The 19,076-nt window shown below is 37.8% G+C and overlaps 1 protein-coding gene across 3 annotated transcripts in view; it reads right to left on the bottom strand.

The window, feature by feature from the left end:
- LOC134674458 (cytospin-A-like) overlaps window positions 1–18,549 on the bottom strand; it is a 96,986-nt gene extending 78,437 nt beyond the window's left edge. Inside the window, exon 1 of one of the 3 annotated variants that reach the window (XM_063532532.1) lies at window positions 18,473–18,549. The gene's annotated coding sequence lies outside the window, so the exon portion shown is untranslated. The remainder of the gene's footprint in view (window positions 1–18,472) is intronic. The other 2 variants (XM_063532535.1, XM_063532533.1) reach the window with 2 other exon arrangements.
- Between the last annotated feature and the right edge of the window lie 527 nt (window positions 18,550–19,076).

The following is a 19,076-nucleotide window of genomic DNA, read 5'->3' as shown; positions in this document are numbered from 1 at the left end:
GGGCCGTGGGGACCTAGCGCGCGTCGCCTGTATGGGGAGTTATCAAAGCGCCTCATAGAGGCCTCCGGTGACCAGAGGGCTGGCCTATATTTTGCCCAAAGGATCAGCATTGCCATCCAGCGGGGCAATGCGGCCAGCCTTCTGGGCACCCTAACTACGGACCATGACTTAGGGCAAATTTTTTATTTATAAGTTTTAGTGATTTGTTATAAAGTTGTAAAAATGTAATTTAAACTAACAATATAATAAATAATTCTACATTAGAGTATTTATTTATAGAGTTAGAGTAGTTAAACCAAGATAACCTAGGCCTAACTCTAATAACTTCTTGCCTGTGTTTTGATAAGGATCATGGATGCATTGATGCATTTTTGGAGATCCATTTTTCTGCCTTAAGGTGGCCACTGGCCACTGACGAGCCTTCCAACAGTCCAAATAGCGTAGCTGCAATCCAAAATCGGTCCGTGAATGTCAAAAACGTACAATGTTTAATATTAGGATGCCATCCATTTGGATGAATCCATTGTAACGGCATCCATTTGGAAGGCTCGTCAGTGGGCTGCTTTATACATCAGTAGGTACGTACACAACCTAGATTTGAACCCACGAATTTTGACCACCACATATGAAAGCTTAATAATCCCTTTAAGAATTATTACAAAATACATATTAACTCAGGTATCACTTATTCACAAAAAAATATACCAAACTCAAAAATCATAAGTACCTCTATCCCGTTAAAACACAAAACGGCATTCCAATTTTAAAACACAATCACTAAAATCACCTGAAATCACTCCGTTATCAACTTATCACTGATAAGGTATTGCGCGCGGTCGCGGATGCGAGGTATACTGAACTAACACACTACTAACCGGCGAGTCGGTTGATTTCGAGTGTTGCGTTATTTAGGATGGGGGTCTGCGGAGGCGGAGCGGTAGCGGACAGCGGATTACGTTACGCAGCAGTGGTTTGGATAGTATTGAACACAATCACTAACAGTATCACAGAATAAATAATAGTACTAGGTACAGAAGACTCACTCTCTAACTAAACGCGTCTGTTACGATCAGGACAGATATGGTCGCGACAGCGCCACGCGCGGCTTATGGCAAACCCCAAAATTGGGGTCGATCGGATGTACTTTTAGCTACCTGTAGCAAAGCGACGAAATCGCGGAGTGAGACACGCCTGACAGTATCTGAAATCAGCACAGTATCACTGATAGTGATAAGGTAACGCGCACCGCGCGCGGACGGGCGGTGGATGTGAGGTGTAGGTATAGTTTGAATAATCTCAGGTGAATTTATCGAATTCGGGTGCTAATCCGTTAAACAAAAGCCTTTGTTTCTTTTAAGAGCGATCTACAGCTCTTGCCAAAGCAACCATGTCGTTTAAAAAGCAACTATCGTGATAGTATTAAGGTTCAAATGTATATGACAGCTTGTTCAGGGAACAATTAGGGTGGTCTTGTTTTTTGAGATAGCAAAAACGGTGTTATCTCCGAATGGGCTGATTCAAGAATTTGAACCATATAATTAGAATAATAAATTTGCTTTTTAAATGGGTTTGTTCCTGTTACTTACGTCGGGGCTATTAGCAGTAAGCATTGTAACCACTGCATAAAGGAAACAATATCTTTTGTTTATCAGATTAGGGTCGAGCCCGAATAATTCACCTGAGATTATTCAAACTATACTAAGCTACTAAGTACTAACTAACCGGCGAGACGGTTGATTTCTAGTGTTGCGTTATTAGGGTAGGGGTCTGTGTAAAATGCCAATCGAAAATAAAATAATGTAGGTATGGAATTAGCCACTTTTGACTTTGCCTTTCATATTCATATATTTCGTACCTGGGCGTCAATAGAAACAACATTTTTTTCCTTTTTCTTTTGAATATGGTAGCAGGTTGCAGTATTAAATATGGTAGTATCGAACAAGGGAAAAAACCCATTCACACTTATAAAAGAAAAGCTAGCAAAACTTCTACTTCTTAGGCGCAGGTATTTTAGGGGCCCTACCTCAACATAACTAATCACGCTACGCGTATCCACGGCCACAGCCTTAGCGAGTGGGAGTGATAAGCCTACTTGAATGACTACGGTTGCAACGGTTTCACAGTAAGAATACATTGAATATATTTGCTATTAATTCAACTAGCTATCCAACAACTTTTTGTAAGCAAGCATACGGCCCGTCTTGCAGTAAACGGTCATCGTAGCCTGTGGACGCCTGCATCACCGGGGACTGAATCTTTTTATTAGGTAAAGAAAGTGAGATAATAATTATTAACAATAAACATTGTTCATTTTAACGTAGATTATCGATGAGCAGTCGGAAATTTTCCAATATTGCGAAATTTCACATAGAAAATACTAAAAATTTCAGTTTTCAAAATGAAAGTTTTCATAATTTCCCATTCCTAAGTACAATTTTCCTGATATTACCGTGAACTTTTCAAAATTTTTTAAAATATGTTTTCGCAATTTTTGTAACGTTGATTGATTTACAGGTTTTATTTTTTATTCGTGCATTATAAAAAAATAATATTTACACCCAGCCGGACTAGGTTACTTATCGTATTGAAAGGTGGCCACTGACGAGCCTTCCAACACGGTCCAAATAGCGTGGCTGCAATGCAAAATCGGTCCGTGAATGTCAAAAACGTACAATGTTTAATTATTAAGATGCCGTCCCTTGTAACAGCATCCATTTGGAGGGCAGTAAAGACTTCATTAATTTTGAGTTTCACCAAATTATATATTTTGAGTTTATTAATTTTGAGTTTCACAAAATTCTATTGGATCTATTGAATGTAGGTTAAATACTGAATAGTGGATATACCCATTTAATTACGCAATAGTGGTCCTAAAATAGGCAATCTGTTGAAAATAGAGTTTTATAGGCACTTGACAACCGCTATCGACAAACATGCAGTAAAAGCCATCGTGTGGGATTGTCATAAAGTAAGGAAAGTTTGGCCAAGTGACCTTATGTTAGCATAAGTCAAAATTATGCAAGTTTCTCGTTTCTATTAACATTCTCTCTTGACAACGCGACGTGGTAGGTAGAGGTAAGTACAGTCACCACACGGGATGCACCCAGTACCTACCGTCTTTACCATAGCTACCATAAGGGCACACGGGGCCCGTGCCCAGGGCCTCCATTCTCAGGGGGCCCCGAAGGACAGACAGTAACAGCATATTTGATTACCCTTAATATATGTATAGAAGATCATAGTAGAAAAATGTTAGTTTAGCTTTCTTTACTTTCTAAAAGGGCATATTTTTTGTGCCCAGGGGCCTCAGCATAGTTTAAGACGGCCCTGGATGCACTATGCAAGTTTGCGGCGAATGAAAGATGCCATATCAGCCATATCTCCAAATTCTCCAACCACCCACAGTGTGTGTCGAGTGTATCGCTGATCCGCACATTGTGCAATGCAATACATGTGGGTGATCCGACATGACATGTGTAATTAAACTAATGAAAACATTAATTTTGTCACGATATCTCAGTTTTTACATACGGCAATCGGTGGCCAATGAAAGCCATATATCCAGCCACCCCACACAGTGCAATGCAATACATGTCATGTGGGTGAATCGACATGACATGTGTGATGAAAACATTATTTTTGTCAGGATATTTCAGTTTTTACACATGGCAATCCTAGATGGATTAGACTTGAAGCGGTGGCCAATGAAAGCCATATCTCCAGCCACCCAGCGCCATATTGTATCGCTGATACGCACATTGTGCAACTATCGATGCATGTGGGTGAACCGACATGCCAGGTGTGATGAAAACAGTCATTACTATTACAAGTTAAAAAAAGGATATGTAAGTATAATATTCTAATATGGACTGATTAGTCTCCGCCCGCGATTTGGTTACGTTTTAAGAACACGCTATACCGAGCCGGCGGAACTTCCGGCGCTTCGTTTTCTATGGAAAGCACCCCGTGATCACCTATCAGCCGATCAGCCGTCATAGAAAATTACAAGAAAACAAAAGAAATTCAACTTAGAATACAGTTTTCTTATCTCTCTAAACTATGTCAATGTCAGTCAGATCGTCGAAATAATCCATGGAAATTAGGACCTTATCTATACATGCATAGATTCTAATCTCGACTTCCTTTGCAAAGCTGTGTTGCGAAACATAATATCTGTATCAAATCAACACATTATTTACAAAGTTATTCGTGCAGGTGGACAAAAATGTTAAAAACATGAAGTTTGTTTAAATTTTAGTACTTAGCTATTATTATAATTAGTTTCCTGATTCCTGTATATGTATAAGTTCAGTTTATGTTTATTTTCTTTTGGTAGGTACTTATCATGAGTTGGTCTTTCAGATATGAATATAGTATAATGTACATATTTAGCATGTTATAGGTATCAAAGCCTATTTGAATTTTTATTTAGCTAACTCGAGACTTTATCAACTGACTGTAGCAACCGAAAGTTATCTTCTAACTTATCTCCAGAGACATTTTTATTTTTGCATGTAATTTTATTCAGTCATCATTCGGTCTTCTCGCCGCTTCTTAAATTATGAGACCAAATTTTGGCGCCCGGCGCGATCATGCGAAAAAATAAATTTGTATTTGACATGTTGATCGTATCTCTGCGTGGGAGATTTCGCTGACAATGACATATTATTACATAAACAAGTTGCCTAATTAGTTATCAAACGACATTAAATAATAGCAGCAAAAAATTAGTAGGTACAAATAAATTAATCTGGTTCCGTAGGTAGGAATTAATTTTTTTAACCAGAGCCTCCTTTGTCCTTTAATATAAATTCCGTAGGAATTCATTTAAATAACTTATGTTGCCGACATATAATATATATTTATGCTGGTTATAGTTTTAAATTGTCTATCGTTTCACTCGCATTTCGTTTTCGAAAGAGGGCAAAAGGACAGACAATTAAAGTGCAACCATCTTAGACCCTCGCAATTGCTGTATACCTACTTAAGGTAAACGTACTAGTGCTCGACATGCTAATGCTCAATAGATGACACCTTGCTGTCACCCCTATTGACGATGACTTAAGTTTCAAGATGACAACATTGTCATCTTGAAACTGACATACATACATAACACATACATACAGAGTACATACTGGGACCGCGTCGAGCACCAGTACGTTATTTACATATTTCATTTTCTCCACGACTACCTCATACAGAGGTTCCCTACGATTTAATGTCAAGGTGGACCACCACCCAATACTTTCCCGGGTCCTTAATTATCAAAAAAAACCTACCAAAATCCCAAATTTGCAGACACCATAAAGAATTAGACCATCGATCCATTTCATTCGCAACATTCGTCATGCCATGATGGCAACATAGAACAAAAGGCGTCGGGACAATGCGCTCCGATTCGTTATGTTATGACTGCCCACGGGCGATCCATCATCGTACTATCTTTTGGACGGCGTGTGGGTGCTATGCAATCATATGTGGTTATTAGGTATAGATTTGCGCAAATGTTAAGAAACTTTCCGATACTTTGTTAACTTTCATCAGGTAACGGTCATTCTGCGGAGACCTTAAAAAAAACTCTTTTTCAATCCTTGTAGGCTTGTATGATGTGAGATCAATCAATAAAGCTTTCAATAAACTCTCAAATTCCATAAAAATAGTTTCAAAATAATTCTCGCTAGTTGACTGAGGATATACTTACGATCTAAATCCAATTGTGAATACAATTGTCACAATGTACCAAAAACAAGAACAAGTGGAGACAAGAAAGTCCGATCGATAACATTTTTTATCGCAAAATTCACAGACAGCCTCAATAATAGCTTGGCTGCTAGCCAGACTAGGAATTGGACGTGGCAGCAACTAACGGAAAATAAGCTGCTTCTGGCAGCTAATATCGTAATCGGTTTTCTCTCTATCTTGATGCTACCAGCTCGGACTTTAGTAGCTACCGTGTCCGTTATGAACGGTTTCTAAAGGTTAACACTAAAGTTGACATCTGCAGTGTTCTTCAGCGTCATCTCATCTTTCTCGCGTTGTCCCGGCATTTTGCCACGACTCATACGAGCCGGGGTCCACTTGGCAACTATTCCCACGAATTGGCGTCTACTGATCATAATTTTTAAACTCCTAAATTACTTTAGTAGGTAATTAATTCAAAGGTTAGGTTTACATTTCTTTCGGAACGGAGATCTTCGCTAGCGCTTCGGTCAAAAAGATGCTAAATAAATCTTGACCCAAACGTAACAATGATGCTGAATACTTCATCAAACATCAAACTACCTACTTACGTGCAAACTGAGCGTTGTTAACCTCCTGAGACCCAGAAGCAATTGTTTTGTTTTTGAAATTGGAACCCTTGGTTACACAATAAAAGTTCAAAATAGATTTTCGAATATGTACAAAAAATTGTACGCAGGGACTTATGAGGTTAAGCCATTTTTTGCCGCGATTAAGTTTCGTAATCGCTCTTGGATTTGTCAATCGTAAGTCTGAGTGATACTGAATTGATTGATATGTTTATGCTTCCTCATCAGTGTTGCCAACTTGGCATAAATGATGCCAGATCTGGTATATTTTCACTCGCTTTGGCACCAAAATTTTCCATTTAGCATCTGGCATATTTTTTCGCATAATTTAGTCTAAGCAAAGTTTGCACCAACTTGGCAGCAACAATATGCGCCATCGCCTTATGTGGTTCATATTTTCATATGAATTTTGACTTTTGTGGACGGATGGACGTCGACGGACTATATAAAGTTGGTCAAGCAGATCTTGTCAGTAGAAAAAGGCGGCAAATTTGAAAAATATATGTGTTTTAGGTGTCTAATTCCAAGTGATATTTTAGGATTTTTATTACATAGGTATTTCAAAAAACTTTGGCATAATTTTGGCATAATCTAGACATTAGTCTAGCATTTTTTCAAAATCCGAGTTGGCAACACTGTTCCTCAATTAGGTGTAAACAGCTGCTAATGACAGTCATTAAACACTAGTTAATGCGACAAAAACATGCTAAACTCAAGTTATTTAGAGTAATCCAGATCAAATGAGTTAAATCCGGTATGATTTAATCCAGTGGAATGGGGTTAGGTTGTCTACTTTCAATCAGGAGGTCGCAGGTTCGATCCCCCGTCTCGTACACTATGAGTTTTCGGAACTTATGTACCTATCAATTCGAAAATCGGAACGGAGAAGAGATGTGGATTACAACCAATGGTATTGGTCGATTTACCCACGTCTCCTCATCTCCACTCATCTCTACCTCTGTGGAAAGTAGGGTTACCAGATGACAGGAATTTTCCTGAATTTTGGCCTTTTGTCAGGAATAGGGACGGAACACAAATATGTCAGGAATTTTACGACATTCATATTTGATACACTTTTTTTTTAGGTAGGTACTTAAATTAATATAAATAATAAATTTAAAAAACTTAAATCGCGACTATCGGGTAGACCACCCCTAGGGAATGCAAATCGGTTATTTTCGGTTATTTTTTGTATGGAAATAATCGGTTATTAACCGAAACCGCGGTTATTTCCATACAAAAAATAACCGATTTGCATTCCCTAACCACCCCCCGTCGTCGTCGTCAAAACTATGAATGTCAGGAAAAATATTCGGAAATCAGGAATTTTGTCAGGAAATTGTAAATTTGTACATATATGGTAACCCTAGTGGAAAGGCAGCCCAAGCCGTGGTAAAAAGCTGGAACAACGGTAGAAAGATAATGATGGAAATACGTACCAACCTAGAGTTGAACAAAGAGAAGTCTGCAACGATTTTATTAGTGCTATTTTTAAGTTTTTTGTCAAACTTCAATGAAATTATGACGTAAAATTACACTTGCAAATCTTGTAATACGTGTGATATCAAAATCGTTGCAAACTTTTCTTTTTGCATAACATTCGTTTCATCAATACTTCAATTCACCGTACTGTTTATAAACTTAGGCTCAATAAATAAAGGCAAAACAACACTTTCATATTTACAAACAACATTGGATTAGATAGCAAACACATAGCGTGCCACAGAAGGCTAAATCACTGTGAAAGAAATAATGTCGTAAGTGACAAATGGCTTTATACTTATAGTACGCTCGTCCCGGCCTTTTCTTATACGAACCCAGCGCCAAAAAGCCTTTCCCATTCCCACAAATCCCACAATAGAATAGAATTTTCCCGCAATAGAAGTTACGCTTCCAGAATCCGAATCTTTTAAAGGGCCGAAGCGTAGCTCTGAAAACCCTATCTTATCGATCTTCTTTGTCAATCTTCTTCTGTCAAAAATATTTTTAACCCCCGCAGAAAGAAGGGTGTAATAAATTTGACTGCTTTGTATATGCGTGTATGTGTCTGTCTGTAGCCCCGTGGCTCATAAGAGCCCTTCAACGTGCACACTAGCGCCACAGCTAAATAATCGGGATTATTTAAATTTAACGAAAGATATTAAAAAAAGGGGGCCGCTACGTACTGTAACTATATACATCAGACTAGTTTTTATGTTGCTGGATTCATCAATCTATGCGTCCAAAGTTAAAACGGCCGTTTTTGTTTTGAGTTCCTAGATCGACGAAACCAGCAATACAAAAACTAGTTTGATGTATTCAAAAGGTACTTAAATACAGAATACAGTACGTAGCGGCCCCCTTTTTTCAATATCTTTCGTTAAATTTAAATAACCACGATTATTTAGCTGTGGCGCTAGTGTGCACGTTGAAGGGCTCTTAACTTAAACGAATTGCGATTGGATGCGGCTTTTTTTTAAAAGCAGGTTTTCTAGCGGTGGTTCTTTTAATACACGGTTTATTAGAATCGGTTCCTCTGTTTATGCGTAAGAGGATTTTTTTTTTTCAAATAAGGTATCGAGCAAGTCTATTTGAAATACCAAATGCTTAGCTCTAGCTGTCACTTGCTTTGCGTACTTGCGTCATTATAAAGCTGGGTGCACAATTGTAACAATCGGCATTGGCGCGAAAGGTGCGCGGGCGATCCGGGTCAGCACGTGGGCTTTCCGGTCGGCGGGATTCACGACACGCCGACGTTTTCACTGCGTTTGCAAAACGTTTCTTGTACGTTTATGTTATGTACCCTTTGACCGTCATAGACTACTGACACGCGCGGATACAGCTTACAAATAATAGTCCTGAGTTGTAGGGTAACATATTTAACCAGAATAGGTAGAATTGGTCGCGCGATTGTCAATTTCGCGCCAAAATATCGCGTAAGTTTAATCGTTTAATCGCGTCGTATTGACCCCATAGCACACACGCAATAACCTCTGGGTTGGAAGGTGGATAGTATTCGGTTTAATAAAAAAACCGGGCAAGTGCGAGTCGGACTCGCGCACGAAGGGTTCCGTACCATAATGCAAAAAAAAAAACAAAAAAAAGCAAAAAGAAAACGGTCACCCATCCAAGTACTGACCCCTCCCGACGTTGCTTAACTTTGGTCAAAAATCACGTTTGTTGTATGGGAGCCCCACCCATACAACCATTTCCAGTCGCCGTTACGACGCGGTGTAGACACATCTTGTGTCGACACCGTCTGTTTCGGTCACAATTCCAGTCGCAGAGTCGTCGCCGTGTCGACACAGTTACCAGAAATGGGGAAGGGTCGACACATGACACAAAGTGACATAAAGTGTGGTCGCCGTGTGCACACATTGTTTCGGGTTTGCGACTACTTTATGCCAAAATCATTCGTTCATTCGTTCATTTTGTTCCTGTCAAATGGAAACTGTCAGATGGAAAAATAGTTAAATAAAAATAAGTGACATTAATACGCCATCTCTAAAACGGATTACAAGACGTAATTATATATTGTTTGCATTTATATTACAAAATAGGACTTAAATTATTATGGGGAATTAAACTGCTCGAGTGATTTGATAAACTAAGTGTAATATAATCAACGCGCCACCACATTGTTTTAGTTTAGCCGGAAATGAAATTGTTTACTTCTCAGTGCTTGTGTTCATAAATATCTTATTTGATGCATTTTTAGTACTTCGATGCGTATACTATACTTAAATAACAGAAATAACGCTTTACATACTACGAAACTTGTTAATTATGATGTATAAATATGGTTTAAGGCTGAGAAATATTACAGTCACAAAGTAGTCGCAAATGTTTCGACTTTGTGTCGACTCTGTGTAGACACATGACACGAGCTGTCAAAAGTAATAACAAAGTTACTGGATTTGCAAAATGGCTCCTTGTGTTCATTTGTTTTCAGATATTCTCAAAGTGTAAAAATGACGTGGTCAGAGATGGGACTTAATTTAACTGTTTATTCGACTAATTAATGGAATAAAAAAAGTTAATCCTCAAATTTTAATCACGATTAGTTTAGTCGACCTAACATAGATTGAAATTGAATTAATCTGAACATTAATCGAATAAATTATCGATTAAATCTCGGTTGGAAGTTGACAGGGGGCCATTTTTGTACGTAAAAATAATAGAAATGTCTTGCATGCAGATGGTAGCCAAACACTTTGTCATAAAAGTCGAGATGGGTGTCTATTTATAGGTTTTAGGGAGTGCCGATTTCGAAAATGATGACCATTTTGGAATCCAAAATGGCGGCCATGCACTTTGTCATAAAAGTCGTCATGGATGTCGTTTTATACGTTTTAGGGGGCCCCAATTTTGAAAATGATGACCATTTTGGAATCCAAAATGGCGGCCATGCACTATGCCATAAAAGTCGTCAGGGGTGTCGTTTTATAGGTTTTAGGAGGCGCAGATTTCAAAAATGATGACCATTTTGGATTCCAAGATGGCGGCCATGCACTATGTCATAAAAGTCGTCATGGATGTCGTTTTATAGGTTTTAGGGGGCCCCGATTTAGAAAATGATGACCATTTTGAAATCCAAAATAGCGGCCATGCACTATGTAATAAAAGTCGTCATGGGTGTCGTTTTATAGGTTTTGGGGGGCGCAGATTTAGAAAATGATGACCATTTTGGATTCCAAAATAGTGGCCATGCACTATGTCATAAAAGTCGTCATGGGTGTCGTTTTATAGGTTTTAAGGGGCGCAGATTTCGAAAACGATGACCAATTTGGATTCCAAGATGGCGGCCATGCACTATGTCATAAAAGTCGTCATGGATGTCGTTTTATAGGTTTTAGGGGGCCCCGTTTTCGAAAATGATGACCATTTTGGAATCCAGAATGGCGGCCATGCACTATGTCATAAAAGTCGTCATGGGTGTCGTTTTATAGGTTTTGGGGGGCGCAGATTTCGAAAACGATAACCATTTTCGATTCCAAAATGGCGGCCATGCACTATGTCATAAAAGTCGTCATGGATGTCGTTTTATGGGTTTTAGGGGGCCCCGATTTAGAAAATGATGACCATTTTGAAATCCAAAATGGCGGCCATGCACTATGTCATAAAAGTCGTCATGGGTGTCGTTTTATAGGTTTTGGGGGGCGCAGATTTAGAAAATGATGACCATTTTGGATTCCAAAATGGTGGCCATGCACTATGTCATAAAAGTCGTCATGAGTGTCGTTTTATAGGTTTTAGGGGGCGCAAATTTCGAAAACGATGACCATTTTGGATTCCAAAATGGCGGCCATGCACTTTGTTATAAAAGTCGTCATGGATGTCGTTTTATAGGTTTTAGGGGGCCCCGCTTTCGAAAATGATGACCATTTTGGAATCCAGAATGGCGGCCATGCAATATGTCATGAAAGTTAACATGGGTGTCGTTTTATAGGTTTTGGGGGGCACAGATTTCGAAAACGATAACCATTTTCGATTCCAAAATGGCGGCCATGCACTATGTCATAAAAGTCGTTTTATAGGTTTTAGGGGGCCCCGATTTAGAAAATGATGACCATTTTGAAATCCAAAATGGCGGCCATGCACTGTCATAAAAGTTGTCATGGGTGTCGTTTTATAGGTTATGGGGGGCGGAGGATTTAGAAAATGATGACCATTTTGGATTCCAAAATGGTGGCCATGCACTATGTCATAAAAGTCGTCATGGGTGTCGTTTTATAGGTTTTAGGGGGCGCAGATTTCGAAAACGATGACCATTTTGGATTCCAAGATGGCGGCCATGCACTATGTCATAAAAGTCGTCATGGATGTCGTTTTGTAGGTGTTAGGGGACGCAGATTTCGAAAATGATGGCCATTTTGGAATCTAAAATGGCGGCCACGCACTATGTCATAAAAGTTGTCATGGGTGTCGTTTTATAGGTTTTAGGGGGCCCTGATTTCGAAAATTATGACCATTTTGGAATCTAAAATGGCGGCCATGTAGTATGTCATTAAAGTCGTCATGGCTGTCGTTTTATAGGTTTTAGGGAGCGCAGATTTCGAAAATAATAACTATTTTGGAATCGAAGATGGCGGCCATGCACTATGTTAAAAGTCGACATGGATGTCGTTTTGTTGGTCATGGTCATCATTTTCGAAATCTGCTCTTCCTAACACCTATAAATCAACATCTATGACGGCTTATATGACAAAGTGCACGGCAGACATCTTGGAATCCAAAATGGTCTTCATTTTCGAATTCTGCACTCCCTAAAACCTATAAAACGATATCCATGACGACTTTTATGACAAAGTGCACGGCACACATCTTGGATTCCAAACTGGTCATCATTTTCGAAATCGGCACTTCCTAAAACCTATAAAACGATATTCATGACGACTTTTATGACAAAATACGTAGCGGCCATCTTGGATTATAAAATGATCATCGTTTTCGAATTCTGCACTCCCTAAAACCTATAAATCGACATCCGTGACGACGCAAGTTATCTTTATTTTCAGATCTAACAAATTGCTACAGAATACAAAGGACAAAAAAAGAAGCGAGGAGGTAATGAAACAAGCAAAAATACAGATGATTCCTCGACGCAATTGGATGCTTCTTAAATTGTGTCCAGATTTTTTTGTCATAAAAGTTTTTATTTTTCACGTATTACTCTCACAAGTTCCGTGACATTTCGACCTTGTAATTTTTTAAGTAAATGTTTTTGTTTATCTGTGAGGATCTCACTAGAATAATATAATCAAGGTATGTTTATATTTGATAATTGAAATAGTAACGCAAAAAAAATATATTTGTGTCTTATATTCCTGCCGAAGACTTTTATTTTTCCTTTTCCTTCTACACAAGTTTGGTCAAGTAATAAGAATTTAGGGCTCTCAATTTTATTTTGACTTCTACAACAGTAAACCTACGAGGCCATGTTTGGTATCGTTTTCGTATAAATTCGCAGTACCAAATTATCATTCCCAGTGGCGGATTTGCAGTCTTTGCCGCCCTAGGCCCCAGCCTTGTAGCCGCCCCTTTCTCAGCATCAGCACCCATCATATTGACTACATTTAGATCAGGCAACGGAAAGATATATTATAGGGGGAAATGCTTGGGACACATTTTTTACTTAGTAACTTTTTTGGACTCGTAAGGCACTGGTCCCACCGCGAGGTAGTAAGCTATGAGCTATCGGCTATAAACACGAACAAAAGATAAGCACTCCCTACACGGGAGTGAGACACGGCGATATTTATAGTTACTCGCCCAGCGGTGAGCTATAAATATCGCCGTCTCTTATTTACACGGGAGTGCTTATCTTTTGTTCGTGTTTATAGCCGATAGCTCATAGCTTACTAGCTCGCGGTGGGACCAGTGCCTTAGGAGGTGAACATATCAAAAGTAGGGGGGTTTGGTTTGAAGGTCACATTTTTCGATTTTTCGCTTATTAAAAAGTGACTCAAAAAATAATATAAGATTGCAATACAAATATGATGTTTGTACGATTAGATCGTCTAGTTTTATACTAAGCAAGAGCACATATGCCTCAGGAATAAAAATATTTAATCACTTGCCTGAATACATTAAGGCCCAAGAGGGGATCAGATTTAAAAACCAGCTCAAGAAATGGCTGTTAACAAAAAGTTTCTACAATTTAAATGAATATTTTATGTACATAGACAATTAATAGTTATGATATGATGTTATGTTATTGTACTTGTTTATTTGGTTTTTTTTGCATGCATTAGGTTAGTTTATAATTGTACGCCCGAAATGGGCAAGCTGATGGACTTCTGCAATATTTATAAGACCTATGTACCAACATAGCTTTGACAATAAAGAAATCTTATCTTATCTTATCTTATCTCAGAAAATATACGTCCTTGTGACATGATCATAGGAATAGGAACATAGATTTTACGAAAAAAATAAGCAAATACTTATTAATTTTAAGTGACAGTTTTACCAATAATATTGACTTTCTATGTACCTACAAAAACATTCAAAAAATCTAAGAAAGAAGCATAAGAAAAACATTTTTTTTGCCTATTTTCTTGAATAACTGCTAAACTATATTTATCCTAAAATTATTAAAAAAAAATGTGATTCTTACAATGAGCTCTTTGATTTGATATGTAACACGATATAGTTTGGAAAACTTTATTTTTATATTTTCTCATTTACCCCCCAAAAATGGCCTCCATATTTAAAATTCATTTATGTACGTTACACGTCCATCTTTGGGTCACAAACCAAAGTAAATTTATAGTTAAGTAAAGTTTGGGGGGTCGTGTTTTAATTTATCGCCACTCGTTTCGAATTTCCTCTTTTCCGCACTTGTATCGTAAATAACTATTTTAGATTTTTTCATTTACCCCCCCAAACTTTACTTAATTTATAAATTTACTTTGGTTTGTGACCCAAAGATGGACGTGTAACGTAAATAAATGAATTTTAAATATGGAGGCCATTTTTGGGGGGTAAATGAGAAAATATAAAAATAAAGTTTTTCAAACTATATCGTGTTACATATCAAATCAAAGAGCTCATTGTAAGAATCACAATTTTTTTTTTAATAATTTTAGGATAAATAGTTTAGCAGTTATTCAAGAAAATAGGCAAATATACATATGTGTGCCAAATTTCAACTTAATTGGTCCAGCAGTTTCGGAGAAAATAGTCTGTGACAGACGGACAGCCAGACGCACGAGTATAAGGGTTCTGTTTTTCCTTTTGAGGTACGGAACCTTATAAACGGGGAACAAGGCGCGAAGGCGTCAACAATATGCGAAATCGACGCCACACTCGCGTTCGCGGCTTCGCGCACAAGTGTGGAGGGCCCTCGATATCGTAAAAATTGTAGCTTGTAGCAAATTTAACCAACTTTCATTTTGTATAATGATCATGTCGTTAGAACGCATAGTTTCCAAGATATAAGTGAAAAACTGAAAAATGTGACCTTCAAAGGCTACCCGGCTCAAGGGCTACGGCCGGGGACTTTTGATATGTTCACCTCCTAGATAGTCCAAATGAAGTTAGGTGCAAAATCAAAAATTGTGTTTCAAGCATTTCCCTCTATAGGTACCTTTTTTTGATAATTCGTTGCCTGACCTAATTTTGAGTATTTGTTGTTACCATCTGCGAATTTTTTGTCACAATTTGCCGCCCCTAATATCTCGCCGCCCTAGGCCCGGGCCTACTGTGCCTTATGGGAAATCCGCCACTGATCATTCCAAAGTAAAAACATATAAACTTACTTTCTTTTAAACTCCTCTTCACGCTTAAACTGCTGAACAGTTTTAATTTAAATTTAGTACACATATATTTTGAGTCCCGAGACAGGACATAATAAGTTATCTCAAAAATCATCCTTCAAAGGTGTGAAATGAGGTGTAGGGGAGAATTCAGAATTGACTTCTTGAAGTTAATACTGTTTAAGTTTAGGTTTGAAGTCATGTTTTTTTTATCATTTTTAACTAAATCAAAGATGTAGACCATCCCAAATTTAATATAAATCGGTTCAGCGGTTATTGATTTCCCGTACAAATTTCCACGCCACTTTTCACACCTTCAAAAGATGATTTTGGTTATAAGATCTATCCTATGTCCTGTTCCGGGATGCAAACTATTTCTATACCAAATTTCAACGAAATCGGTTCAGCGGTTAAGCGTCAAGAGGAGTTTAAAAAAAACCGACCAAGTGCGAGTCGGACTCGCGTATTAAGGGTTCCGTACATTAAGTCCGACTCGCGCTTGACTGCACATTTCTAATAGGTTTTCCTGTCATCTATAGGTAAAGAACTATTTTGTGTATTCAGACAGACAGACATACAGACGCACGAGTGATCCTATAATGATTCCGTTTTTTGCTTTTGAGGTACGGAACCCTAAAAAGATTTTTTTAATGTTTATGGAATGGTTTCAATGTGATACCTTAAATGGATTCAGCAACCCAGATACGGCCTAGCACCTTCACTGATGTAAGTAGATATATCAAGATAAAATTGAGAGCCCTAAATAAACTTTCAAGAGCGGATATCTCAAAAACTATTCAACATATCGAAAAAATTGACTGAATAAACTTGTAACAAATTAAATTAACTTTCATTTTGTATAAGTGGCCATGTCGCTAAGATGCATAGTTTCCGAGATATAATCGAAAAACCGGAAAATGGGACATTCAAAGCCCCCTCTCTTCCCCCCGCTCAAGGGCTACGGCCGGGGACTTTTGATATGTTCACCTCCTAACTTGTCCAAACCAAGTTACAGAGTCAAAAATTGTGTTCCGAGCATTTCCCTCTACAACTTTTTTGAGCATTCGTTGGCTGACCTAAGTAGCTTATTGCATTTCTTTAAAAACTTTTCTGTAAAAGGTTGACGGGTGTTGGGTGTTTATATGGTTTTGGTCGATTATTATCATTTGCATCGCCCATGATGACTTACTAGAATTACTTACGAGCACACGAGACACTATACTAATAGTAGTTTGACAAACCTTGGTTTTCAAGAGGTATTTTATATTGACATTTGCTGTCACAAATTTGCTGTCAGATTTAGTCGCAAACCGCACGCAAAGTGCACACAAATGTGTCGACACCTTGTTACGGAAAAGTGTACACACGGCGACGACACTTTGTTTCGAAACAATTCTAGACACATTGTGTGGACTCTGTTACGACACATCTGACATTTAGTTACCACTTTGATGATTCTGCGACTGGAATGGTTATATGGGGCATTTAAATATTTATTTTATTCTCATCATCATATATATTATAAGCCTAGGATTGCACGATCGAAAGGAGCTATTATCGGGAAACAATATAAATTTTTCGAGATTTTGGGACTTAAGTCGGAAAAAAATACATTCAAATTAAGGTAATTGTATTAAAAAACAACGATATTTTACGTCAGCTTGCTCGCTCGACGGCAGTTCGTAACTTGAAATTATTGTTTTATAACGTGAAGCTGTTTTTCGGGACAGTTTACACTTTGTTGGGAATCGGGAACACATGCTAAAAATCGGGAGAATCCCGCCAAATCCCGACCATCTGGCAACCCTATATAAGCCTAGGCTTATGCCAGTCATGCCTAAGTGAACCATGGCAAAAAATGCTGCGACAACCCTAATAACCACTAGAGAACATACTACTACCATATTTTGATAGTTCAACGTACCTACCTAGCTATATACTATGATTTATTTTGTGGTTCAACGGCGTGTCTGCGGTATTCAGGATGGATGCAAATATAGCGTGATGGAGTCTAACAGATTTACGATCAATACTGTTATTTCTATTAAAAACACTACCTACTTACTAAATATTTAATAACCGACGTCCACGTGATCTCAAACAGATAAGTAACATTTGAAATCACAGATTGTAATCAGAATAGGGCCGCAGTTTGTTGACATCTATCTGCATGAGTCAGCCGTCCTTGTCGAATCTGTGCTGGTGCTGGGATGTCATTTCAATTGGTTCAATACATCAACAAAGGGTTAAAATGTAAACACACCCATACATACACACGAAGGTGTTCTAGAACACACACAGTACCTAATTTAATCTCGAGAAAATAGTAGTTTGTGTTACAAGGGATCAAAATGATATACATATTTCCGTCAAGGGCGTACATTGAATCCTGAACGAAGCGATGGATTCTACAATAAAGTAAAATCCTGAGCATAATGAGGGATTCAAGTGTTAACGCCCAAGACGAAATAGTTTTGATACCGTGTGACACATACCTACTGCTTTTCACACCAACTATGAGGAAAATAAAAAAAACTTAGTGTTGACACAATCTGATGCTTAAACAGATTATTTAAGCTAATAAAATAATGTACAAAAAAAATTAAAAATAGTGTGCTTGAACAGAAAAGTGTCACTTTGATCCCTCCTAGCAAGGAGGCAAAGTGCCACTTTGATCCCTCCTAGCAGGGAAGAAAAAGCTCATTTCCGAATAGGTGGTGTGAAAAAAGTATTGATCTTCTTTTGTTCAGGACATCAGTTTTATAGATGGTCAAGCAAATCTTATACGATATCCCTTCGCTTTTACATTTTTAAATTTGCCGCCTTTTGACAAGATCTGCTTGAGCAACTTTATTAACCAGGTTTAAAAAGTTTTTTTTATAAATACTTATATAAAGAATATGTTTACTTAGTAGGTACACTTACCCATGATTATGAATTTTGGGCTGGTTTTATCCACTAACTCACTTCAATTCACATATTACGATCGTACGATGTAACTTGGTAGTCGGGATTTGTCACTGTTAGAAAATATCACTGGTTAATTACAATCATTCTTTGGAGTTTTTAGTTTAATCTCATTTTAATCAGTCTTAAAATAACTACTTTTAATCACAAAGTTTTGAAGAGATCGTAGGTTACAATTTTGAGCTAAATTTACATGTACTTGAACTTAACATTTATATAAAAAATAAAAACAATTAAAAAGCTATGAACTTTTTCTTAATCCAAGGAGGTTAGTTAAACAGCCAGTCGGTCTGTGCAAAAACAACTGAACTACGAATCGTTTCTAATCAGAGGGTGACCACGCGGCAGTGATAAATATTCATGTTCCTACTTTATAACTTACACTAGTAAATATATATATATATATCTTGAATATTAAATTAGAGATCTGGTTTGGACTTGTAAATTAAGACCTGTAGAAGGATATGGAATGGAATTCCACAAAAAATATGCAGATAAGTATTCCCAAAATAGAATGGCATTTTTATATAAAAACTAACACTTAAATTTAATGTTAACAATG

This window comes from Cydia fagiglandana, chromosome 20 (assembly GCF_963556715.1).
Source record: "Cydia fagiglandana chromosome 20, ilCydFagi1.1, whole genome shotgun sequence".
Lineage (NCBI taxonomy): Eukaryota > Metazoa > Arthropoda > Insecta > Lepidoptera > Tortricidae > Cydia > Cydia fagiglandana.
Note: the sequence above shows the minus strand (reverse complement) of the source record. Positions and strands in the feature narration are given on the sequence as shown.